The sequence below is a fragment of the Ammospiza caudacuta genome, chromosome 2, assembly GCF_027887145.1.
Source record: "Ammospiza caudacuta isolate bAmmCau1 chromosome 2, bAmmCau1.pri, whole genome shotgun sequence".
In the NCBI taxonomy this organism is placed as follows: Eukaryota; Metazoa; Chordata; class Aves; order Passeriformes; family Passerellidae; genus Ammospiza; species Ammospiza caudacuta.
The window spans coordinates 105,721,495-105,748,329 of NC_080594.1; the positions used below are offsets into that span (position 1 = coordinate 105,721,495).

The 26,835-nt window shown below is 40.3% G+C and overlaps 1 protein-coding gene across 2 annotated transcripts in view; it reads right to left on the reverse strand.

Moving 5' to 3' along the window:
- Positions 1 to 26,835, reverse strand: part of SH3KBP1 (SH3 domain containing kinase binding protein 1) — a 213,979-nt gene that overhangs the window by 161,907 nt on the left and 25,237 nt on the right. The window lies entirely within an intron of this gene.

Sequence of the window (26,835 nt, forward strand, 5' to 3'; positions counted from 1 at the left end):
AACACGTCATGCCTTTAAATATCACCATGGGTAATATTTATGCAATGACTATGCTTTGAGGTATCCTCATAAAAAATCTCGCAATTATGGTAAAAAATAATTATTTCAAAATTTAAAAAAATTTAAAAGTACACAACTGGCAGATTTAGTAACAGTTGTTAGGATAGTTGTGGATTTCATTGTCACTCACTACTGCCACACACACTGGGCAGAAATCCCCTTGGTGGTGCCAGATGCAGAAATTGGCTCCAAGCCCCAGCCCTGTGCTCCCAACAGCCCTGGCAGTGCCACAGCAAGAGGGAATCACCAAAAATCAGCTGGAGGAGCACAAGATCACGCTGGGGGAGGAAGAGCATTTATATTGAAATAAGGACCTGGAAGGGGAAGCAAACAAGGGTGAAGCAGAGCAAATTCAATGGGATAACCTGAGATGAAAAATGGGGAGAGGGAAAGGAAACAGAGCTGGGGGAAAGAGGAGGAGGCCTGGCATGGATGGAAAAATTAACACAAGCTGAAGAAATCCCAGAGGTGGGAGTGAGGAAGGAGCAGCCATTCCTGACAAGGAAGGGAACAAATGGGAAGGGCTGAAGCTCAAGAGTAGAAAGAGCCAGGAGGAAGGGGGGGAAAGCAGCTGAAGCCAGATAAGGAGTCTGAATATGAAAACTGAAGAGGCTGAATTAAGGCAGGAGCCTTGTAAAAAATTGTCTGCTACCATGTAGGTAACTCGGTGCCAAGGCTTTGCTGAAGTGCTGCACACAGTTCTGCAGTGAAGAACCAACCACACTCATGGGGCAAAGCAAAGGGCTGGATCAATCAGTGGAAAGGACACTTGAAAGGGGAAATCAAAAGAGCTTGGTCTTTTTGATACATTGAAAATATGTGTGAATATTTTCTAAAAATACATCAGAGGGGAAGAAATAGTAAAATAACAGGAAGAGCAGGAACTTTTTAATCAGAAATACAAGTCGTGAGAATAAATGAGCTAAGATCTCCCAGGAATAATTTTATGCTAAACAACTGAGGAAGTTATTTGTAGCTGGGTTTTTTTGGTGGTTGTTTTTGGCATGGTTGGGGTTTGTTTTTTTTAAATCATAAGAGTGGTATCTTCAATAACATCTAAAAAGAAGAAAAATAATGTGCCTTTTTCAGATGCACAAAACCCTCAAAGCCATGTCAAGCTAACAAGCCGAAACTCTCCCTCTAAAATAAAATCTCTCCACCAACACCTTTCAATCCGTCAGAGTGGAACTTGCTGTGCTGGTGAGATGAGCTCTCAGAGCTGTGCAGGAGCAGCAGGATACTGACCCAGAGGCTCAGGGTTCTAAGCTGGGGCTGCCTTTCTCCTCCCCCCCAAACAGCACCACAGCTTGTAACGTGCTCCACTCAAAAATCACACGTGGTTCTGCTCTCTGCCAGCTTCACTTTTAGCCTCTTAATTTCCAATGGCTACAGCCAAAAGCAGGGAGCCAGCAAAGCACAGTTTACTGAGACCAGCACACAAAGACAGCTTTTTGTTTGGTTTTGTTTTTAAGCTCTGTGCTCTGTCTGACTGAAACGTCTGCAATGCTTTTCTGACCTCTGTGTACAGCTCCTCCACAGCTGAAGGAAAGCAGCATGAAGGGAATGATTTTTGCAATATAGAAATATATTCTGCTGCAAGACCTGTAAACTGTACCAACAGCATCTCTGGGTCTATTCTGGGATACAGTGCGAGTCAGATGTAACACACACACATCATCTACCTTGACAAAAGGCTTTGTTCTGTTTTTAACTGCTATTCAATCAGCATCCCACTCACATTTAGAGTAGATCTTCTCAGACTTAAGGGTGAAGCCCTGTTTCCATTAAATTAAATAGGAATTATAGTACTGAGTGGAGACCAGAATTTTACTCCAGACTAAACATTTACCATGGAACTACAGAATGCAGTAGTTAAATTGTTTAATCTTTCCATTCAGGAGAAAAAATGATACAATACACCACAACTGAAAACATTTCATTTTTACTCTAATCAAAGTCGTTCCAAAACAACTAGGCTTCCCTAAAATTATCTAGAAATTAACTACAAGAAATTCATCTCTTTTTTGCTATGAGGAAAAAGACACACTGGCCCCACAACAGAGAACTCCAGAAAACAACTGGTTAATTGTATGTTTCATTCAGCAGTGCCTGGGCACACTTCTAGTGAAAAAAGGCACAAAGCCATTTCACTGTTAAGACTGGCATTTTGTGGTAGGATAGCAATGAATACTCTTACTTTGCATAATTACTTTTCATTTTATTAGAACCTCTAATAAATATTTAAATGCAAATAAAAACTCCAGCTAATCCATCTCCCAACACAAGCAGACTCCAGGCCACCCACATATCTATAATCCTTTTTGCCCTAACTCTTGACACCCAGGATATTTTTTGTTATTTATGTGTAAAAAAAAAATACTTCCTGTTAAAGTCACATTGTTTACAGATGACCTGCAACCACAAACAAAGGGCTTCAGCTCTGATCATACCCACACCTCAGAGGTTTTGGTCAAAACTGATTATTCCTTTCTTTCTCCCACTAAGAGCATTCTGAAAGCATGACCCTCTCGTGACCAGTTGTTTTGCCCACCTGCACACACAGGCACAGTGACAGAGGCTACCCCAAACTCAGACCTTTGCCATAGGTCAATATTAATTGTCACATGCCTCGAGACCCTTCCCATACACCACACTGCCCATTCCTCCACAGAGGCTGGCAGTGGGAGGAGGCAGGAGACCCAGGGCACTCAGACATCCTCTGTCCAGGGCAGCTTCCACCTCTGGCATCAGCACTCTGAAACCAGATCAGCAATGGGAGTGCCTGAGTAAGGATATCCCATCACAGTGAAAGGACTGCTTAGAGTCCTCCAATCATTCCAAATGCGAATAAATCCTTCAAAATGCACCACAAGATCCTATGCCCCAGCAAGAATTCTTTGGCATCTACTGTCTGTTTCTCTATCCTCACTTTCTGAAAGCCATTCCTATGCTAAAAGACACAGCTGCCTAAAATCATCCTTGGTTCTTGGCTTCCCCCACTCCTTCTTTGTTTGAGATCATTATTTCCCAGCTGTTGCAGCATACCATTGCCCAGGTTTTAGTATAGTTTCTTGTCTTCAAAAATGTGAAACACTCCTCCCCCCCCCAAAAAAATTTTAAAAACCACCAAGAAAACCCCACCAAAAATCACCAAAAAAACTCCCCCAAAAAAAACAAACAAAAAAACCAACCCAGATAGAATTCAGATTATCAAATGTTACAAAATGCCCCTTCCCCCCAGTAAATGCTGAGAAATAAGTGCGCTCAAACTTATTATAAATACTTGCTTCCCCACATCAATAAAATAAGTTTGATTTTTTTACATTATGACTAGAAAAAATAGAAAGCATGACTTTCTAAAAAGTACAGTTCAGTTTAAAATACAGCTGAAAGCTTCAAATCTAATTGTAGATTTATCCTTGTCTGCATTACCTCCTTACTGCTGCACTGCTTTTTAAGAAACTGTGAAAATATGCACCATGTAGGTAAATTAATAACAGAAAATTAAAAATCACAGCATATTACATTCAGATTCAGTGAGAATCAGTTTTCCCTCTTGTACAGACATTTGCTATAACACAAAGCAGCATTCAACCATTCCATCTCTTCTGTGATAAACATTAGGCTGTATTTCTGTGTTCTCACTGTGGGTTTGGATCAAGCTGCTCTGGGTTCAGAGCTGCCTGCAGGTGACCACCCTGAGCAGCCACAGGCTCTTGCTCAATGGAGTGGTTTCTCTAGAGCAGAAGAGAGGAGAGGGAGGAGGAAGTGAGAAAGGGAAGAAGCACAGGCAAAGGCCTCTCACGGGTGGCAAATGTTAAGATAACGCTCTTGGGAAGTTTCTTCAGACTTCCGAAGCGACCTGAGGAAACTTCAGTGTGTCCAGAAGTGCTGAGGGGCCAAGAAACCACGGCAGGCAGAGCTCACCAGCACCCACCAGGTCACCATGGAGCAAAGCCCAGCAGGCCAGGCTCAGAGCTTCAAGTAAGGCAACAGGAGAACAAGAACACTCCAGGCACGCTGAGTCTCTGCCTACCACCACTGCTGCAGCTCTGTATCTTTGAGAGCACTGCCCTGGATACACAGATACAGGCAGGCAGCATCTATGGCTGGCAGGATCCAAGCCATTCCATTTAAGTACTGAAATCCAAGTCAGATTTCCTGTGGCAACATCCAGACATGCTGTCTGAACTTCCTGGAACCCCTCAGACCTTCAAATCACCCCACTGCAACTGGATCTCTATCCTATCAATCTTAAATGCATATTATTTCCCTAAATGCCAGGGAGAAAAGGTATTCCTCTTGCAAGAACCTCGTTCACTAGCTGTAATGATAGTGATTACAAAGGCTGCAAAGGGGTCTCATTCATACCAACCACACACAGCATGGATGATCATTTTACAAAGATGCTTGTACAGCTGAAGCTGTTGTGTTTATTTCAGTGTGTGGTCAGTGCACAGCAGTAGTAAAACCAGGCAAAGGCATTTCTTACAGGAAATCTCACCCCAAAGACCAGCTGTCATAAGCATGGTCCTGTGTCACTCTTGCAACAAGAATAACACAGGAACAGGCAGGAGGCAGTATTGTAAAAAGAGCAAAGAAGGTTTTATTCAAGAGAACCACACAGTTTTTATAGAGTGATAGGATAGATTTTATTTGATTGGCTAACTAACAAAAACATCTTCCTCACACGCTGTCCTTGAGAAGAACAGAAAGACGAAGTAGGGAAACACCACCTGCAGATTGTTTATACTAAACAAGTTATCACATCTTTACAACTCCTTAAAAATTCTCACAAGCCACTGTGAGAAGCACTTGCAATTTCCCTCTCTCTGTCCCATGGCATCCACAGTTCTGTAATAGTTAGAGAAGTCACATTCTTCTTGAGACACCGACAGATTACCCTTCTCTTTCCTCTTGCTTCCACCATGGCAGACTTTAGACAGAACTGGCATCAAAAGCCACCCAACAGGCAAGATTATGTTGATTTCTGCTTTTCTCCTTCATGTGTTTATCATTTGTTTGAATCTTTAGTATCTCTTTATCCACTTTCTTGTTGAAAGATTTGTAGTTTGTTGGATTTGCATTTAGAGAAAAACAGTGAATAATACAAAGAAATCTCTTGGCTTCCTTCACACCAAGGGATGAGGTCATAGGGCTGTTGACAATTATTTTTAAACAATCAACCATTCAGTGATGGGATTGTGCACATTCACACAGCTTGATGAAATACAGGCTTACTCCTATCTAGAGCCTCAGGATTGCATATATGATATCAAGTTTTCCAGGGCTGGAAACATTTTCTAACAATTTCACAGACCAAAAAGAGGTGCTATCTTCCTTAGTACTTAATCCCCAGACTTGAACCATTATTTCCCAGCCCTCCTATGCTCTAAAAATGTGGCTTTTAACAGATGATTCATTAAAAACATAATTTTTTCTAAATTATTTTCATTGATGGTAAGCTTCAGTACTCTGATCCTTTCTACAAGACAGCCTCTCCAGCTGCCTTTCCATTGCTCCCCCTTGGTCTCAGGAGTTCAGGCATCAGCTCCAGTGACTTTCTGTGGCACCACAGAGGGAGGGAGAGAGGAGGATGATTCATCTGCGTCTCCAAACAGATCTCTGAAGAGGAGCTTCAGCTTGAACATGAGCAAGAGAGCAGTCATTTTAAGAACAAGAAACGCTCAACTCTGACTCCCTCAGCTGCTACTTGGGAGTCAAAAAAAAAGAAGTGGCAAACAAAGTAACTGTCTGAGCTCCTTGAACACAGATTAAAGCAGCCACCCTGGGGGAGAAGTTGTGCCAAAACTGTTTGAGGTGTCCAAGACCCTGAAAGGGCTGTGTCTACCCAAGGAGTTAATTACACATCTTACACCTAGATTTTGGCATGGTCTCTGACACAGCTGTCAAAGGAAGGTTTAGGAGTAGCTGGAGACCTGCAGATGTTTGCCACTTCTGTGCAACCCCAACAGTCCAAAAGCAGGAAGAGGCAAACAGGTGACTTCCAGGGTTTGTGATGCTTCTCAATTAGTAAAGGCAATTTCATAAACAGTAGAAGTAGCACAAAATCTCCAAAACTGCATTTCAAGATGTTTTCTTCACAGCCCGTTTTAAGGAGTTTCAAAACAAGGAAAGGTAAATCCACAATGCTGCATGCCAATTGCTAGTAATTTTCCATGTTGTACCAAATCAGAAGGGAGAGGATACTCTAATTCATTGATCCCTTCTAATTAGTGCATTATGATCCACAGGCTTCTCCCTCAGCATCTCATCTTACTTTGTCCTCGGGAAAAGAAACTTTATACCTGGTTTCTAATGTGCTAAACTTGGCACCAAAGGCATGACCTGAAACTACAGCTTCCAGTTTTAGGACAGTGCCATAGTGCACAAGCACACAAATTTTCTTTATAATTCAGTTTGAATTTTTGGGCTGGAAATGCAATCTTTTCAGAAGTCTGAATGCCAGCAACTGCTTCCCAGGCCTGATAAAGCAATGCCCACTGGAGAATCTGCTCCTCCAGGACCATTGGTGGCCAGACTCCTCAGAGTGCAGGTGCCAAAAGATCCTGAGGCTCCACACAAGAAGGAGCCCTGGAAAGGCAGTGATCACACAGGCTCTCAGACACAGCCCAGTGCCCAGCACCTCCCACAGGGATCAGGAACAGGACCATGAGTGAGCTAAGCCTGGGTTTGGGACAAATTCCCAGGCACCCTCTGAAGACCTGGAACACATTCAGACCCAAAAAAGTGCAAGGGTAACTTGCTGCCATTTTGCAATGGGGATAAACTTCATAAAATCAAAGATAATTTTAATAACTACAAAAATTCAGATTCACTGTTAAAAACAACAGAAATCCACATTCCTGCTTTGCACCCATGCTGCACTCCTGCTAATAAAGACAAATACTTCCTCTGAAAAAAAAAAACAACAACTGCTCTGGTACCTGAGAAGGATTTTGTTCAAGAAATATAATAAATCCCTAGTGTCTCTGCAAAGATTCAAAAGCCCATTTCAGAAAGAGTAAAAAGAAAAAAAAAATTAAGATAATGATACACTGTTATATGTTTAAAAATCCTAACATTTCACAAATTAATGAAAAAAGTTTTCCTAACACCTCCCCTCATTTCTTTTAACATTGGTAAGAAAAATCCATGCAGCATAAGACAGTATAAATCCATTGAGACAAACATTCCCTGAGGGATGTACTGCATAATAGCTGTAGTGGAACCTATGCCAGTAACTAATTAAACTTATGCCTCAGGCTTTAGTGATGTCAATTCATCTATTCCAAATTTATTCTCTTTTTAAAGAGCAAGTGGATAGTTTTCTCCATGAATTCTATCATTTTTTGAAAATTAAAAATTCATTATTTAAGATCTTCTAAAGTAGAAATACACCCTGGAAATGTGTTTGATATGATAGGCTATCATATTTGACTAAACATGGTAAAATGCCCTTGTGAGTCAGGTGGTCAGCTCATCCAGGAATGTGGCAACACCTTTCTTCCTGACAAGAAATGAATGGGTACAGAAAGGAGCTTTGCTCTTGGCAAAGGCAGTTTCTAAAAGCTCCTGCAGAAAACCAGGTGCTCATCCAAGATGCTCATTTTCACGCTATATGATGACTCTTACCTCAAGAGTTACAAATTTTCATTACATTGAGGCATTTTTGGGGCTATAAAAGTCCTCAAGGTTGGGTTATTTATGACAGTAAACTACAACAATAGTTACTCTTCCAATTTCAGCAGAATGACTATAAAGCTATGTAGAAATAGATTCTGAAATAAACTTTTGCAGCCTTTAGCTCACCCTTGTTGCTTTTGTCAGCATCTTCTCATGAAAAGAGGACAGTCATGTCAGTTCTTCCCATGGTTCTTGTTACAAGGTTTGCAAGAAGGCAGCAAAATTATGACAGTACTTCTTCTTTTTAATTGCATCAGAATTCAGATTCACTGTCTTCATAGCTATTGTTAAATTCCAGTTGATGCAATTCTGCTTTAAAGGGCCAAATAACTTCCATATTAAGCAGAAGTTCTAGTTCATCCTCAAGCTCCACAAAGCTAACAGAGCCCTCTGATCACAGTTCTTGCATAATCATTTTAGGGACACTAGGTTGTATTACCAAAAAGAAAAAAAGTGTATACCTGAAGCTCAAATCAGAAACATATTGTCATTAGCTGGCTTTGCTTTTGGCATGCTGCTCTGAAAACACAGCTACACGTTACTTCTCCTTGCATCAGATCATGCTTGAATTTATGCAAATGCTGTGTAAGTGGTCCAACTTCACAAAAAATGAAACTGCTGTTTGCCATCTGCACTGGTAGTGCTGTACTGCACAACATCAAGCTTTACTTTGCATTGTTTATGCTCAAAGTGTCCCCAAGCAGCATTGATGAGACTGGTTAAGAGCTGGTGACAGAGAAGCCACCACAGCAGCCACTAAAGGGCTTACAGGAGTTCAGAGGTCATGTTCCTCCTGAAGGTTCAGCCCTAATTCACTGTGAGCAAATATCAGAGGTGTCTCTAAGTTTTACAGGCAAAGGGACATAAACACACAAACAATTTTAAATAATGTGGTCATTAATTAGATATTAACCAGGTATTCAGGAGAAAGAAAGGTTCATGCAGGTGCTCATTTCTTGACATGCTGAGCACTTACAGCCCTCAGACCTGAGGTTGTTATAATCAGCTGCAGAACAAAGGCATGCTGAGCTGCTGTAGCAGAATTCATCAGCATGAGCAAGAACTGCCCCCTGCACATTCCAGGGGTACTGTTTGCAGGGATCCTAAAAGAAATCACACCTGACTCTGATCTTCAGATGCAGCCAAGAAAGATGGTCTAAATACCACTTGCCACAAAGAGGAAAAGAGACTTCAGAATGACACTCAGCCTCTGCAAAGGTAATAGATGCAAGGGGCTACCTTCTGCCACCTCACCTTGATACAGCAAAGCAAATCTACCTGATTCAACTTCTAAGATTTTGTCCTTAGACAATCAGAATTATTTCTTATTAATATAATTTGAAAGAGTAAGGTTTCAAGAAAGAAAAAGGCAATAAACCAGCTCCATAGGGGCGTAAGTTTAAGTGACAACATTGGTCCATGCAGTTTGCAGTTTTTTCTGCTTCTCCTTAGAGACTGTTAAAAAACTCAAGAGTGTAGTTTGGAGATAGATAAGACACACACACACATGTACAAAGTTAAGTATTACAATATTCAAACAACAGTGTAAATTGAAGAATATGCACTTTATGATTAGCAATAGGCAGTGCAATCCAAAGGGAGCCATAAATTAGACTATATGAACTTTAGATCAAATCCATGAAGGTAACACTGCAAACCACCATTAAGGAAAGATTTCATAAAACAAAGATATGTAAAGTAATATGATACTCACTGCTGGTGAGTATCTGTCAAAAGTGAACCCCCAAAACCAAAAATAAAATCAAATAAATTGATTTTGATTACACAGTTTAGTGCAGTTTCAAAGGAGGCTAACTGGGGGGAATCAATATATAGACACGATGGAAAATTTCAAAACACCACAAGATAAAAATTTATTACAAACACAGATGTCTGTCTTTGCCAGTACACAGTGTCATAGGATTTTTAAATCCAAGAACTCATCACTGCTTTTATTAAACCTTGGTAATCTCAGTACAAACAGTGGCTCTATGGGGTGGCTCCCAAGAGCATTCTGCTCCACCTCAGGGCTCCAATTCTCAACTTCCCATGCATTCCATCAACTTTCACTTGTCTTGTCCCTCATCTTTTTACCAAACCTCTGTGAAACAGGTGCAGTAGAGATGGTTTACAGGTGTTTATGGTCTGCAGAGAAAGCCACGGGGCATGGCTTAGTAGCAGGGTGATAACTGAGGAAGAAAATGGAAGAAAAAACACCTAAAAAATGAAAAACAAACAACCCAAAAAACCCAAACCCAAAAACCCAAAAGGAAACACAGCAGAGCTGGTATGCTGCACTTGAACATTACTCTGCATTTCCTCCAGTGCACTTTCATCTTAGCGCTGTCTGGGGTTTTTTTTAACTACATTTACATTTTTCAACAGGCTACCCTGGGTCACAGTGCCCTATTCAAGCCTTTTAACCCCAACCCACAGCTTCACTCCCTTTCAATCACCCTTGTTAAATTCAGACCTTGTTAGCAATTCAACAGAAGTTTTTACTCTTTGCCATCCTTTTATTTCTTTATTTTTATCTGTTTTAACAGAGGTCGCCAGTTTTAACTATTCAGAACAGCAAACATAGCTCAGCCATTACAATCTTCTCCCTTAACCCTCTATCATAATTTCACTATTCCTCTATTTTCCTAAATTAAGCCTAATATCAACCTAATACCAGTTTCTCACAAGTTTGTCCTAGAGAGGCAAATATTCTATTTCTAAATATAATTTAGATAATTTCCTATCCTGGCTGGCCTCTGCCAAGTGTTGCTGAACTCAGGCACAAAATTCTACTGCAGGACTTTGTGCTTTTTGTACTTCTCTCACACAGGTACAATGTGTTTAGAATATGCCTGCTGAAAATAATTTTTACTTCAAGACAGAATGGGCTGCTCAAACACCCTGTTCTGAAAACATCCTGTTCATACAAAGCTTCTGTCTTATCAGACCCCTCCATGAATGACAGAACAGGAGTGTGATTCATTTGGCAGCTAAATTATTTAAATAGTTCCACAATGGCATATAAAGCCCCATATACATCAGAGCTCCTTTTCCTTTCCCACAATAATTTTTCTTTTCCTTTTCACTCAATCATTTTTTCTATGAATTATTAAATCCTTCTTTCTCCCCTTTGTAGTTTGGGAATTCTATGGCTGTGAGAACTCATAAGAGAAGGTTATTAGTGGTAAAAGAAAGGGTTGTAGGGAAAACATGGTTCTATGGAAGTGCGAAATGGAGGCTGTTTCAGGTAAGTGAAAAACCCAACACTCATTCCATGCATAACTTCTTCAACAAAACTCATCCCAGTCAGCACCCTGCTTTAACAGACAGCACACAGGTGGTTCTCTGGCTGACAGATAAACACAAATTAACACACACTCTTACCCACAGGCAAGATAGCAAAATCCATTTTGGAGAAAAGGCCAAACTGTATGTGTAGGAGCTAAGGAGAGAAAAGCAGCCCCGATGACATGAAAAAATTCAAACCAATCCTTAGTGTACAGCTCAAAAAAACCCCAATCTTATCATGAGATGAGTTTCAGAGACATTTTAAGCAATTCCAAGTAGCTAGAGAAAGATATTAAAAATTCCTGTGATTTTCAAAAGACCATGCAGACTTTGTTTCTCTCATAGTTTTGACTCCATTTCACAAATACAGGCCCATTAATTGCTTCACAGGTTACTGAAAATGAGAGAAAAAAGTTTTAAATGGACAATGGATGAGTCAAACTCAATATAGAATGCAATACTGAAGTTTAATCTGGGTTACAATGTAACACTCCTTATCATGTCTTGTCTGTCCAGCACATGGTGTAAAATAAAACACAGAGTAGTGCTGCTTGTACTCTCAGGAGAAGGAAAACCTACCTTACCACACTTTCTCAAGCACAGAAAAGACCTTACAAGGAAAAAGAGCAAACAGGGTTGATGAAATACCATGGGGAGGAAAAAACCCAAAAAGGTGTCTTAACTCACAAGATGAGGAGAAAGTAAAAAGGAGCATTTCTAACCAGGAGAGCAAAGAGATTCCTGAGCAGCATTTGCTGGGCACAGCAACAACCCAATGAATCTTCGTAGATGTGAAACATGGAGCCTACAAGAGTAAGGGGAGATCTAAGAGATGCTTTCCAAACTCCTCCCAAGCCCTTGCTCTCTCATTCCTACACCAGCCCATACATAGACACATACACATTGAGCAGTGACCTCACCCCACCTCTCTCTGAGTAATTTGAAGATACTCAGATACATCTTCAATGAAGACCCATATTCATTAATATTCTGATATTTTATTCCTTTGTTTGCAAGTTTTCTCAGCAGTTACCTTTAACCACTCTTCTCCCCCCAGACTTTAGATCAGAGAAGTCCTGAATTTGTATTGTTGCCTTTCACAGAATATGGATGCTCTCTGTGGATGCCTATTTTCACAAAGGGTTACTTGTGACTTATAAATTAACAACTCACTTCTTCACCGTTAAAGGTCACTTCAGAAATTGTTACATATGGGAGAAATAATGAGGGAGGAAAAGGGAGGCACATAGAAGTATAGCCTGAAGAAAGCTGGGTTTTGTTTAAAAAAAAAATCAACTAGAGAGCAGTTCGCTCAGCCCATTCAAATGCTTTAAGAATCATATTTTCATAATGTTACTAAAACCTCCTTCTTCATTCTTGGCATAAGTGCATGTGTGTGTGTAGGCATATTTTTAATTGCAGTGTGAAAAATGTTGCTCATTGAAAGAAAAAGCATGTAGTTATAATTAGAAGTGGAAACTATAACCAACACTTAACTTGATTACACAGAAAAGGCATTGCTTACTCTCAAGATAGAGCCTCTAGGTGTCCTGTAGTTGTACTAATCCTCCTGTTTACTACTCCATAGCTGAGTGATCCCTATTGAGCCAAAGTCCTGTGATCCAACTAATTGATTTTACAGGCTGACAGAGTGGCCAAGGCAGGAAGGCAGCTCTGCAGATTGCTTGGTGCAACCCACTGGCTCAGAGCAGGGTCAGTGAGAGCAGGATAGCCAAGGCTGTGTTCAGCTGGCTGTTAAGTACATTCAAGGATGAAGGCTCCAAAATATCCTTGGGCTGTTCCAGTGGTTGGCCAACCTCAAACATTTTCTCTTATGTTTAAGAGATTTTCCTGTATTTCAATTCATACCCACTGTCTCTCCTCCTTCCACTGTCTACTGTCAGGAGGACTCTGGCTCCACTTTCTGTACTCCAACACATCACGTACTCAGACACTTAAAAAGATCACCCTGAGCCTTCTCTTCTCCAGACTGAACAGCCCCATCTCTTTCAGACCTTCCCCACACATCACAGGCTCCAATCCCTCAACCACCTTCATGGCCCTGCACAGGACTCACTCTGCTCTCTCCATCTCTCCCTTGTACCTCAGAACCCAGAACTGGGCACACAACTCCACAGGTGCCTCAGCAGGAAGGAGAGGGCAGAAGGATCCTCCTGCTCCCAGCACTGTGCCTAAAGCAGCCCAGGCAGCCAGCAGCTGCCCCTGCACAGGCACACGCTGCTGCCTCGTGCTCTGCCTCATGGCCACCAGCACCCCTGGGCCCTTCTCCACAAAGCTGCTCCCCACACCCCCAGGCACAGCCTCTGCTCCTGCCTGGGGCTGTTCCTCTCCAGCTGCAGCACTTGGCATTTCCCTCTGCTCATGAGCATCCTCTCAGCCCCTTTCTCCAGCCTCTAAAGGCCTCCACACATGGCAGCACAACCCTCTGGGGAGTCCAACACCTGCTGGCTTTGCAGCACCTGCAGCCTGCTCAGACTCCTCTGCGCTCCTGCTCATCCCTGCACACACTGAGCAGCACCAGCCCCATCTCCCACCCCTGGGGCACCACTGCCAGGGACCAGCCTGCAGCTGGAGCTCCTGCTGCCCTTGGGGGCTGCATTTCAGACACTTTTGTCACTAACCTGTACTGCCCCTCCTCAGTTTGTCAAGTTATGGGAGACAGTGACAAAAGCTTTGCTCAAGTCAGCATAAACAACATTCACTCCACCAAGTCAATGATCTTATGGTAGAAGTCTAACAGATTGCTCAGACATGATTTCCCTTCCATAAATCCACACTGACTACTCCCAACTGTCTTCTTGTCCTTCATGTGTTTGGAAATGGCCTCCAGGATGTAAACATGAAACTTGAGTTCCCCAAATTATTCTTCTTTTCCTTCTTGAAAAGATGATCAACTTTTGCTTTCTGCTATTCCCCAGGAGCCTTGCCCAAGGTTCTTTCTGAGAAAATCAATTTTCTGTGTCAGTTTAGTCTCCTCTGAGATTTTCTTCTGGATGAGGGATTATAGCAGATCTATCTGCACAATCTTTATGATGTATGAATGAAAATAACACTTGTTTTTCAGGTATCAGGCTGGGTTGCAGGATGATAGAGAATGCTTTAGAATGCTTTATACTCTGGAAGCAAATATGATCTAGACTTACTGAATGACATTTCACACAGTAAAATAGGTTTCTGAAACCCAAAATACTGCAAATAAAGTTATCTATACTTTTGAAGCCAATCATAACACAGACCAAGCATTGATGTAAGCTCAAGGATAAGCAATGAAGCCATGTAAGACATAACTGTTCAAGCAATTCTAACACTTGTTGTTACACAACCATGACTAACTGGAACACCACCTTTGATACTAAAATGTAATTTTTAGAACATATATACAACCTGGCAGCTACAATTTAAAAAATAACCATATATTACATAAATAAAGCATCCAACTTTCCTTGGGGAGCTATTAGACCACTGGTTTTTCAAAGATGCCTGAATTTACACGGTTCATCCTGTGCCCATTTTTCAATGTTTTTCCTATTTATTCTTTTTATTTCCTGATCAAACTTGTGCTTCTTCAAGCTTTTCTTAGTCACACCATCGTTACCACTTGCATGGAAGCAACCTGACACAGTACAAGCTGTACAGCTTTTCTCTCTGCACACAAGGTTTTGTGCACCCAGCAGAGAGGAGCTTGCAAGGCAACAACCACTGAAAACAACTTTGGTTTTGTGCTAGCATAGCTATGGTTTCTGCAGTGCACAAAAATGCTTCATTAACATTTCAAACAATGTAATTTGATGCCTTAGCTGCATTTCCTGTAATGATCTGTACAATGAAGTTAGCTTACTATGTGTTCATCTTAAAGAAGCTTTTCCTGATACCCTGTAGGTATCCTGTTCACTTAAAAAATGCTAGAGAAACTGTTCAATCACTCCTTTCCAGTTGTCTCATCTGCTAACAGTTGAATACAAAACCAGAAGTTAATGCTAATGTTTTATGAAAAAGCAGTACTTCTTTGGATATTAATGCTGTCCAAGTACCTTGCACAGCTTCCATGGCTGTCATTATTCATTCTAACCCTTTCACATGAGAGTAAAATCTGAATATTAACTACTCTCTCCCAGACATAGAATTCAAACTTAAACTCCTTTCTTCCAAGAGAGGCAGGTGATTAATAACTGCATCCAAGACCAGGTACATATAACTAAGAGGCATAGCTGTAAATTCCTTAGAGAGAAGGGAAAAGAAAGATACAAAAGAAGGGGGGGAAAAAAAAGGAAAATAGTACAATGCAACAATGTGCTATATGTGTTAAACAGCCAAAGTGGAATTTTCTAAAATGGCACCTATTTGCAAACTTCTGCCAGCATAGCTGAAGTAGGAAGACCAGGGGCTGATTAGCAATTGAACCAGCAGAAGCCCCTGCCACTGACTTGGAGCAGCAGAACTGGTTGAGCTGATTGAGCTGCCACTGGTACAGCCTGTTTGCTCGCTGTGCAGGGTTTTATTAGGTGCAGGGGTTTATGGCCCTGGAGCAGGACTTTGCTGCAGAGCTGCTGCAGAGCAGGAGCTCCCTGGCAACACTTCACACCCACACCTTTATAACCATGAAAAAGCACCAGAGCAGGAGGTGCAAGTTCCTATCACAAGTGAGGCTGCTCATCCATAATGTTCACAAAGAACAATTTGGTTTCTGTACTATCTTATGCTTTTTGCTCCTCATCAAAAGGCACACTCATTCAGAAAAAAAAACAAAAAGAATATTTCAAGAGGCCACTGTTAACACCAAAAAAATCAAGGACCTCTGTTAGTGCTACCAAAGGATCCTTGCCAGACAATTATGTTGGTGTATTTTTTTTTGCACACTTAGAAAAGCACTTGTAGTTAATCACTCTGTATTGTCACTGAATCTGTCACTGTATTGTCACATGTGACATCTTTTCACAAGTCCTGTTTACATGTATTTCTCTGACAGCAGCAGGAATGCAAAATCTTACTACTTTGAGATGAAGTTGAATAAAACGATAGTGTCACTATAATGGCAACACAGTATCAAAAATGCCATTTCAAGCTTACCTGCCCCCTCTGCTACCCCACATCATGCTCCAGTGATGCAAACTTCCCTTTTCTCTCAAGCAGTCTAACCAGCTAATATTAATTGGCTTTAACTAAAAACAATTGCCTGTAGCCAGTATTTATCTTTCATTTCATTGCTTGTTGCCAGATCTGATGAGGGGATACTGTGTGGGAGCCAAGTCAATTTTTCCAGCAACGCAATCTAGTAAGAGATAGTAATTTAGCCTCTCCCTGTAAATCCTGTTTTCACTTTATGAATGTCTGAAAACATCAGTAGAAAACAAACACATCTGTTAGCACTCATTAGGAAATGCTGGTGCTGCTGGTTGTCAAAACTCAAATCCCATCTCCCTGTCTGTCCTTCCAGATACATTCTTCAACGGCAGGACTCGAGAATCTCATTTCAGCACAGACATGCTCAAAAGAGTGACTGGGAAAGCCTCCACTAATACAACAGTCTTCAAATAAAAACCTCTCTCTAACACAGCTGTAATTAATACTTTCTCTCATTATTTACAGTGCTCGGTGTCATGGAGCAGCAATGTGACAGCAGAAGGGCACAGTACAGAGATTGGAGAGGCAGGTTACCAACATATTACAAGTAACTCCAGGCATGAGCAAGGAAGCCCTGGAGGAGTTCTTCAGCCCTGGAACTTGTATGCCTGGTTTCAGCTTCATGAGAAAATAAAACCCGCACAGAAGCTGTGGGGTAGGAAAGTGGGAAGAGAAGTGCAGCTTCTAATGGAAACCTGTGAGCCTGAAAGAAAACGTACTGGGAGTATAGTATACTCAGCTAAAGAGACCAAACAAAAACTACCCTTTTCTAAATATCTGAATGTTCACTGAGGAAACAATGCAATGGTAAAAATCCCAGCAAAAAGAAATGGGGTCAATATTGCAGTGTCACTGCAAGTGTCACCAGGGTTCAGAAGGGCAAGCAACACATGCTATTTCCTTGTGCAAACCCTCATGTAGAAAAAACCCCCATCCTTATACAATTGCTTAGTGGAGTAAAAAAGGTTGAATTAATGGATACCAGAGGATAAATTCTCTTTCTTCATTTTGTATAATAAAAGTCTCTTGAAAAAAAAATTCCTATGCCTTAACTTGTATGTTGTGGTTTTAGACCCAGTGTTTATTTCTGCACAACACACATACATCATGCATGCCTTCTATATACACACATATATATAAATATTTATGGACTTCTGAAAACACCTGGAAAGGGATTACACATTGAGAAAGAGCTTTTATTTTACAGTTTAATGAGTCATTCTTCTCCCTCTGCTTACTCAACATTTTCCTCTGATGTTCATCAGTCTGAGTAGCCTCTAAAAAATTTTCACATTGACTGCAGAAGTTCAAACAACCTAGTAAAAACATGTGGACTAACAATACAGAAATTAGAAAATTTTCTGTGCAGAACCACAGAGCAATTAAGAATCATGAAATGCAGTGCTCAGTCCCACAAGCACATTCTATCAACTTCAGTGAACCACTGAAATGTTTCAAAGTACATATTTTTTTCTTCTGCAGGGAAAAATCCAGTTTTATCTGACAGCGCAATAATTCAAATCCTAATTCCTTCCAGGATTTACTTCAACTTCAGCATTCTGTACTTTAACAAAACATCAGCAATAAACTAGTTTTGCTTTTTAATTAACTATTACTAGTTGTGTCAATCTGTTTGTGAGGGCTAATAATGCCAAGGTTGTGGGGACAATCCCCATATGGGCCATTCACTTAGGAGCTGGACTTCATGGTCCTTGTGGGTCCTTCCAACTTGGAATATTCTCTAACCTGTGAACTCAAGTTCACAACTGCAGTCTGCAGGTTCTCTCAGTTTGAAAGGACAGAGTCAGAGTCAAAGAAAGGTAAATACAGCCAGTGCCCCACACAGCATTACAAATCAACTGAAAGTCGCAAAATTCATAAGCTGTGTGGGAACAAAAGTAAAATCCTGAGCATATGTCCTGTACCTGCACAACACGACATTTCAGGTAGTTCTACTTAAAAATGGTTTATTTCATGACATAAGTTATATAGCAACTATTCAACTAAATTTTGGAATTAGACTCCTCTAAAACAAAACAGGAGAATTTAAAATTTTGTTGAAAGCTACACTGAGACATGCATGCAGATTTTTGGTGGGTGAGTTTCAGCTAATTTTTATTCAAGATTGGTAATGTGGTAGCTCTGAATTACAGAAACAGACATTTTCCATCCATATTTCTCTAATTCACTTCTGGAAGGAGAATAATTCAGATCAACTTAGAGGGACTTTTAAAGGAGGAACAGATTACATTTTGATAGCACAATAAAACTGAGCCATGGGACATTGAGGAAGCATAAAGGAAACATGAAGATTTGCATTTTACTTTCTTCTACCTCTAATTATTAGGCATTCATTGGGCCAGTGATTTGGCAGTGGCTGATGACAGTGTAAGAGCCATGTCTGTAGTGCCATGCAGACAACATGACAGCACCATGAGCTAGGACAGGCAGTCTGCTCACCTGGTCCTGGGGCACCATGATTAGGAAACTTGGGGTGAGGGAACAAAAATGAAAAGATCCTTCAAGCGACCAAAAAGCTGATTAAAAAGTTGGCAAAAGCAAAGCTGAATGATGTAATGCTCTTGGCTCCAAGTAGGAAGAGAATAATTTTCAGCCAAAAGCACTAAAAGGAATTCTCATTTGGTTTGTGTTATCGATTAATAGGTAAATACTGACAGATAAATCAGGCAGCCCAAACACACCAAAGCATGTTTAAAATGGAAACCAAGGCTTAGCTAAGCCGGCTGTAAGGAACCAGCCAAAATAATGGCAGTAGCTTGTATCCTGAAGCAGTCATGAAAATTATGAAAGAAGTTTCTGCTTTACAGACAGTATCTGTTGGAAGGGTGTTTTTAATCCGGGCTTTAGATAATACTGGCCTGTTGCTTCTGGGAAGGCAAATGCAGGCTCTCTGGAAGAACAAGTACTGACTCCATCTTTCAAAAGGTGCAATGAGTCCTCGCCAAGTGGGAAATGGATGAATTAAGATTTTGTGAGGCACCAGATACCTAAACTCAGTATCTTCCACATTCTTGAATGGCTTGTGATGCATTTATTTCTCTCGATATTCCCATTTTAAAAAAATTCAATAAAAGCAAAAGTCATTACCACCTTCTGTCAAAATGAAAGGTTTGCCTTGTTCCTTCTCCCTGGGTGGGAAGTAGCAATGTTATTTTTTAAAGTGTATGTTCTATTTGTTTTCCTTCCATCCCTCACCACCTCCCTTCACGACCACTGGCACTATGTATCCATCACTGAAGTCTGAAGTCAGAGTGAGTAAATAACCCTATTAAATAACCATCCTATTTCATTATGGTCATTTACCTGCACCTTTGACTTTTTCCATGGTAACTGAATAACTAGAGTGCCTATATATAAACAATGATATATTTTATTTGGCTGTAACAAAGCCAAAAAATCAGGATTAAGAGGCTCATACACGTTCGGCTCTTTCCAGCTCTGAAGAGAACAACACGTTCTGCTCATAAACTTAAACTGCTCTAATATACTCTGTCATGTCATAATTTTACTTTTCACTAACAGTGCCAGAGAAATTCTAGTAGAGTACATAATTAGGTGACAGCAGGAAATGGCAGACCCTTTAAGGACTGTCTTCACCATCAGCTTCCCAAACAGTTCCCAAAAGATTCTAGGAGGAAATTGCAGCACTTACAGGAACAGAATACAGATACCTAATTAGTCAAATACTACTTCCAACAGCAAATAGTGCAAGAAGTTTGTCATTCCAGTTGGTATTCACTCTATAAAAACATGAAAACTGTTACATGGTCTACACATGATACTTCAGAAAAAACCAGCACTTCCGTACATAAAAGTAAACCCTAAATACATCAACAAAAATCCAAATAAATTAAAAATCAACACCACTAAACAAATCCCACAGACACATACAGATTTAATAAATAACTGTGTTTGATCAGAACTAGAGTATCACTAAGTCATGGCAGCAGTAGTTATAGCAGCAATCTCTGATAGCTTTCTTTTTTTTCCCCACATGTCCCTGTTGCTCTCATCCTCATTCTTTTTTACTGTTACTGTTAATTCTTAAGTAATATAAACTAAAAGACAATCAGTGGATGAAGTCTGGATACAGGCTGTATTGTTCTATGTAAATGCACTATTTGGCAGGCTAAGGCTGAAGCACAACCTTTCACCATTATGATTATTAAATGCTGTAGATACTCTACAAGCTTTCAGAATACTCATTTAAATTTTGTAAAAGTTTATTTTCTAAACTTGAAGGAATCCATCTGAGTGCTCTTGCAATTAAACTGCAAAGAAGGTGGAAGTATTGACAAGTATTCTCACGTTAGCTTCAAACAGCAGTGAGACTGAGCTGCAATTCAATTTCTAGGAGCTTGTGCTTTAAGAATTTTAATGAGGTTTTTGGTCCTGTCAGGAAAAATCAGATACACAGCTGTACTCCCTTCAAATCCATAACTGTAGAAGTATGTTCTGCAAGACATTTGTATGCAAATGCTGCTAAGAGCCTCTACAGATTCTAGCTGCAGAGCAGAGTTTCTCACAGCAGCCTCCTCCAACAGAAAAACAATTGCCAGGCCAAGCGTGAAAATGAATCAGACCAAAATACATGGATTACTAACATATCCACCCACACACAATCTACAGAGAAAATAAAAACATCCGGAGCTTGTAAGGTTGCCAGAGGGGGGAAAAAAGAAAAGAAAACTGATTTCAGGGAAGACACAATATAAATTTATACTTTTATAATACCTTCTCTTTGCCTCACAAGCTTTTAGGACTAGGTTGGAGAAATGCTGTGAACCATCTAATCCTGCCAATTTTATAAATCCTTATGACTACTTTAAGAGCTGTTGCCAAAACCACATTGAATTCTTTGTATAACACACATTTCAAATAATAATATATAACTAAGTTCTGAATAAATTGAAGCTACCTTAAAGAATTATTATGTTATAGCTCCAAAGAAATTATATATTTGAAAAGATGATTTCTAGATGACATGTTGGGCTCTTGTTTCAATCTCTGATCAGATTCTCCTCATAGCTTGGAGCTTCAGGAAGGAAAGAAAGAAAAAATAGTATTTGTTTCCCAAATTAGAGTCTTTGTGATTTACAATTTAAACAACAGCATTTTTTAAACTGAAATGCTGTACTGAGGTTTTCTTAAGACTATGAAAAACAATCTGAGCAAGAAAGGAAACAATTGAGTCTCCTTTGTATATTAATTGATACTACCTACATTAACTCTATTAGTAAAGCAGTAAAATGTGTATTTAAATAAGAATAGTTTTAGACCTCAGCATTTACATGGCATAAAGAATGGAAACCAATAAATTTTGTTTTCAAATTCAGGGATCTCATAAAATCACAGAATGGTTAGAGGATGGAGGGGACCCCAAAGATCATTTAGCTCAACTCCCCTTGCCATGGGAGGAGCTGGATCCATGGCAGAATTTCTATCAGTCCTATCAGTATATAATTACGAGTAAGCCACTGTCTTTTCAGAAGGTTACTTTTTGCAATATAATGTACTAGTCACTGAGTAAACACCTCAACACTGAAGCTTTACATTACTGTGTGCTCACTACACGACTGCTGCACGTACTCTTACTTTCACATACTTCATTAAATTCCCACACAACATCCAGCAGCTGACAGACCCAAACCACCACCATTTTTCCTCTTTTCCACACCCCCACACTCCCCTGAGAAACCCCTCCCTTCTAAGCCTGCCATCAAAACACATCCAGCAGAGCGGTCACCACAGGCCAGCCAAGCCCTCGCTGCCCCCCACGGGCTCCATCCGTGCTGCTGCCTGCCCCGAGCGCGCGTCCATCCGCCTGGGAACAGCTCCAGGCCCCACACTGCCAGGGGAAAGAGCCTCCCTCACTGCCAGGGAGCTGCAGATCACTGCCAGGCCAAGCACCCAGGCAGCTGCCTCCCTGGAGCTCCCTCACCTCCTCTGAATGCCGATGAACAGGTTGAGGTGTGACATCCTTTGTCACCACGCCTTGGGCACCCAGGACAGCCCCGAGTGCTGCCATTGCTCTGTGCTCAGCTCCCTCAGAACAGAGAACACAGCCAAGCCACAGATTATTGACTGGCACAAGACAGTCTTGGTCAATCTGTGCCTTTGTGAGGAGATGGGCTGGAAAAGGGGGAAAGATTTTGTTTTACTAGTTGTGCTTTCATCATTGTAAGAGTAATTACAATGGCAATAATAAATAATTACAGCCTGTGATGTTAGTTTTCTCCTCATAAAATCTTGATCACTGTTGACGAGAACAAAACCTCAGAGACAACCTTTTCATATTATTATATTTCCTTGCATTTCACCATAAGTATAGCAAGTTTAACAGCCATACCCAAAACTTGGAATAAGAAGTTAGTACTCCTGAGTCTCATTCTGTTAGGATCCCACAATCTAAAACAATTCCTGAAAACAAATATGTAGACAATATTCTAGTAAGATTTCCAAAAACAACAAAAGAAAAAGCTTATTAATTGAGCTGCAAATTCCTGCCAAGCGTGTAAAAAGAAGAAAAAACAAAGAACACCAAAAAACCAAATCAAAAGTACCCCAGCATAACAATTCACTGACCCAAAAAGCAAGTTATCTTTTTAGGTACCGACAGAAATAATTTCCCTAGTCTGCATATAACCTCAGTGCCTCTGCTAAAGCCACAACTTTCCCAGAATCATGGAATATTCTGAGTTGGAAGGGACCCATAAGGATTGAGTCCAGCTCTTGAGTGAATGGCCTGTGTGGGGACTGAACCCATGACAAGCGGCTACTGAGGCAAAGCTGACCCAGACATCCCTTACCTGGCAGTACTCAGGCTGCTGAGGAGGGCAGTGGAGGCCCTAAGAGCCTGCAAACCCCAGAGCAAGGGGGTTTGTAGGGCAGGAAGTCCCAGAGTGCCAGAGACTGCAAAAGGCTGAGGCAAAGCAGCAGGGAAGGACAGCAGGAGTTGGTCAGCTCTCTGTCCTGGTGGGTACCAAGCAGAACCAAAGTGTTCTCAGACATGGGAAATATTCTCTTTTCCTACCCAGGAGACAAACCTCAGCTGCAAAGGGCCCCTGCATGTGCAGAGGACCTTTTTATGTTTTAAGTTTTATGAAAGCATGAACAGAGATAGGTAGGGGTGTGTAACAAGCACAAGGGTCTCATCAAGAAATCACTCACAGTCCCTCCACAACCTCTGGCTGATTGTGATAAAAACAAACAAATACACAGAAGAAAATTAAATAACAAGGAACAGATAAGGATCTGCACCATGATTCAGCATGAACATCTTTGACATCCTACAACTAATGTGCACTATTTAAAGATTGTATTCTGCTTGCATAACAAGAAATCCAGATTGCTTTTCTGACCCGAGGCAGCAGTACAGTTACACAAATCCCTGCCCTGTTTCACTGATTCTAAAACAAAAGCTATACACCAGAATTCCAAAAACAACTACACTACACTTCCTGCTTGAGATAAATTTACCTCTCCAACTCTGCTAGTAATATTGGCAAGTCCTCTGGAGTACAGAGAAGCTTTCAGGTTGCTACATGCAGCAGATTCAGTTTGCCAGTGTAACACTATTCAATCCCACATAGAATTGACTCTGAAAACTCAAGCCAGCAAGCATGGCTGTGCACCAGTTTCCTGCTTTCTACATCTCCATCCGCCATCAGCAAAGTCTGTCTCAGACGCCGCCACACTTACAAACAGCTTTACACTGCAGAGCGTGGATTTCAAGTTGAAGTTTTCAAGCTAGAAAGACATCGAAAACCAACTTTATATCATATAAATGATCAACACTGCAATCACACCTGATGCCTCCTCTTTGTCAGCTGCATAACTGAGAATCAAAACAGACACCAGGAACAGTACGTAATTCTCCGTTCCTACTTCTATTTCTCTGCTGAAAAACTGAAAGAAAACAGAAGACAACAACCAGATACACTTTTGTACATTTCTTACGATACATTCAGCACCATTTTCTCTAACAAAACAAGGGATCTATCAAGTGTTGACAGAGGTAAGTTAGAGCTTGAAGAGACACCAAAGATTTTTCTCATATTTCTCAACAAACTTTTCCTCAAAATCTTTCGAGTGGCCATCGCCGCAGACAACTAGGCAATGGAAAAAGAAACAGAAAACAAATGTCAAATACCTTTTCTGTTACGCCTTGCATGTTGAGTTTCAGAGCCTAAGAAGGGTATGAATCCGTCTTTTTTCGTCGCTATATGTATAAATACACAAAAAATTCAAAGCAGTTGTTTTGTAGATTCAAGAACAGGAAGCACCTCTACTACAACTTCGTAGAGAAAGTCCCTTGAAAAAAAAATAACTGCGTATGTACTTCACGTATATCACTGCTACCTCCCCTTTCCTCTTTCTGTCTCACATCTGTCTTCAGATAACGCCTCTTCAATGGTCTCATAATTTGCATTTATTCCAAGAAATTTAAAAATGCTTTTACTACAGGCAATTCCAAAAATCTTTTGCATATTCACGACCTATTTCAAATTCCCTTGAAAAATACGGCGGATTTATTTCTTAAGTAACGCTTCAAATAAATGTATTTTCATAAACATTCCAATATATTGCATTTCTCTAATTTTTCTATTTCTGATTTCTACTTCTTTTCTTCCAAACTTGACTTCTAGAATCTGTGCAAAAATGTTGACAGAAACCATCCAGTACTCTTTACAGTGTTAATTCCATTATTTCATTCCAGCCCAAACATTCAATTTTTTGCAAACTCCAACAGTTTATTTGGAACATCATCATGAATTTATTCAAAAGAAAATAATATCACGGGGAGAAAAAGCTCTTCTCCATAAGAAATTAATCCTACCTCTTGAAGGTGGAATGCAAAGTACTTTAAGAATGACTGTCTCAACTACACCTAGAACCAATTTTGACATGAAATAGGAATTTGGAGTAGCGTTCAAGTCCATTACTTGTCTGTAGCATCCCTTTTTGCCAGCTTCTCTATTACTTTGTTGACACACACTTTGCCAATGGGGCACGATCTGACTGCATTCACTTGTTAAAAAAATTTCCATAATCAAGAGAAATTCACAATTACTCTTACTAGGCAGAGTGATTATGCTCAACAAGCTTTCTAACAGGACTGATATTTTGACTATATCTCTCCATCTAGGAGATTTACACAAGGAAAACAAGAAAAATGAAAGTTTTCACTCAAGAGATTCATAAACTAATTCTACTTAAAGTGTGTATCTTAAAGTGTGTTTCTCTCTAAACATCTTACCTAGTTTAGAGAGAAAATGATTGGCTACCAAAAACATCTTCGACTTTAAATTCTTCCTCATCCTCAGCTTGTACACAATGTGGTTTTTACTTGTTTAGAAAACAGCCCTGGATGTTGATAAAAAAAAAGGCAGGAAGGAAAGAGCAGGGAGTGGTATTTCATGAGAAGACAAAACCTAAACCATTTACTGTTGTTTTAGAACTTTCTATTAAGAAAAAGCTATTTATATTTCAATTATGTGACAGGATGCCACAGTTTGAAGTAATTTTGGGAAAAAGAGGCCTTAAAATTAGGTATTAATGGTGCCAACTTACAAATCTTTAGATTATTATATTCCCATAGCAGACATTCATAGGCTGCATTTGTTTAGAACACTAAATCAAACACCTCCTAAAATCAGCAGCAAATTTAAAATATCAGCCAGGAAAAAGCCCAGAGGAAGTCTGCATTTGTCACACAGTTCACTTCACCAGAGTTCAAGCAGAAAAATATTACCAACACACAATGAATACGAAAACAGTTTCTTCCCCTAGCTCAAAGTGTGTATTTTCAGAGATAAGTAAAAACCAGATTATTCATTGTCCTCCACTGTGCCCTCTCATCTCATTGAGGCACTGTCTTGCTCCTCGTTTTTGCTGCCTGACACACACAGAGCTGCTGTCTCTCTCCAATGTCAGGAGCAAGGACGGGGTGTGTGTGACCCCCTGAGGCTCCCTGTCCACCCCACAGCCCCTGCTATGGGCTGGCTGACATCACAGCCAGACACTTCCCCAGCGACCTGGACACAGGCAGCACTAGGGAAGCAAAATGAAATTACTTCATTGGGTCCATATGCCCATACACACAACAGGCTCACACAGTTAGAAGAACTTGAAAAAAAAATACACTTATACCCTTAGAAAAGTGAAAGTACCAAAGCTCCTCAGAAGCTGTACTAAAAGATTAACATAAAATCTATGTAAATTATTGTAGTTCTTGCTCTCTTTGCCATAGTGGAGAGCCAGGTTTATGGAGACTTATGGAAATTAACAGCCTAGGTCTGCAATGATAAATCAAGGAGGCCCAGAGGTTCTGATAGCTGGCTTCACATGTGCAGACATATGTGTGCAAACACAGATGCTCAGTAAAAATTATGATTTCTTTCCAAACCTATGAATGGTTGTCCTAAAACAAGGATTACTGCAAGTTATTTGATATATTAAGTGAATACAAATTAATCTTTTTTTAAAAGGTTTTTATAGGGAACTGTATGGAGAAATCTAATTATTCTCAACTAGTTTAGCCAGGAATAAATATTCACCAAAAAAAAAAACTTCTATAAAACCTAAGAAAACACTCGGGAAAAGCAGCATCTGTTACAGAGAAGACAAAATATTTAA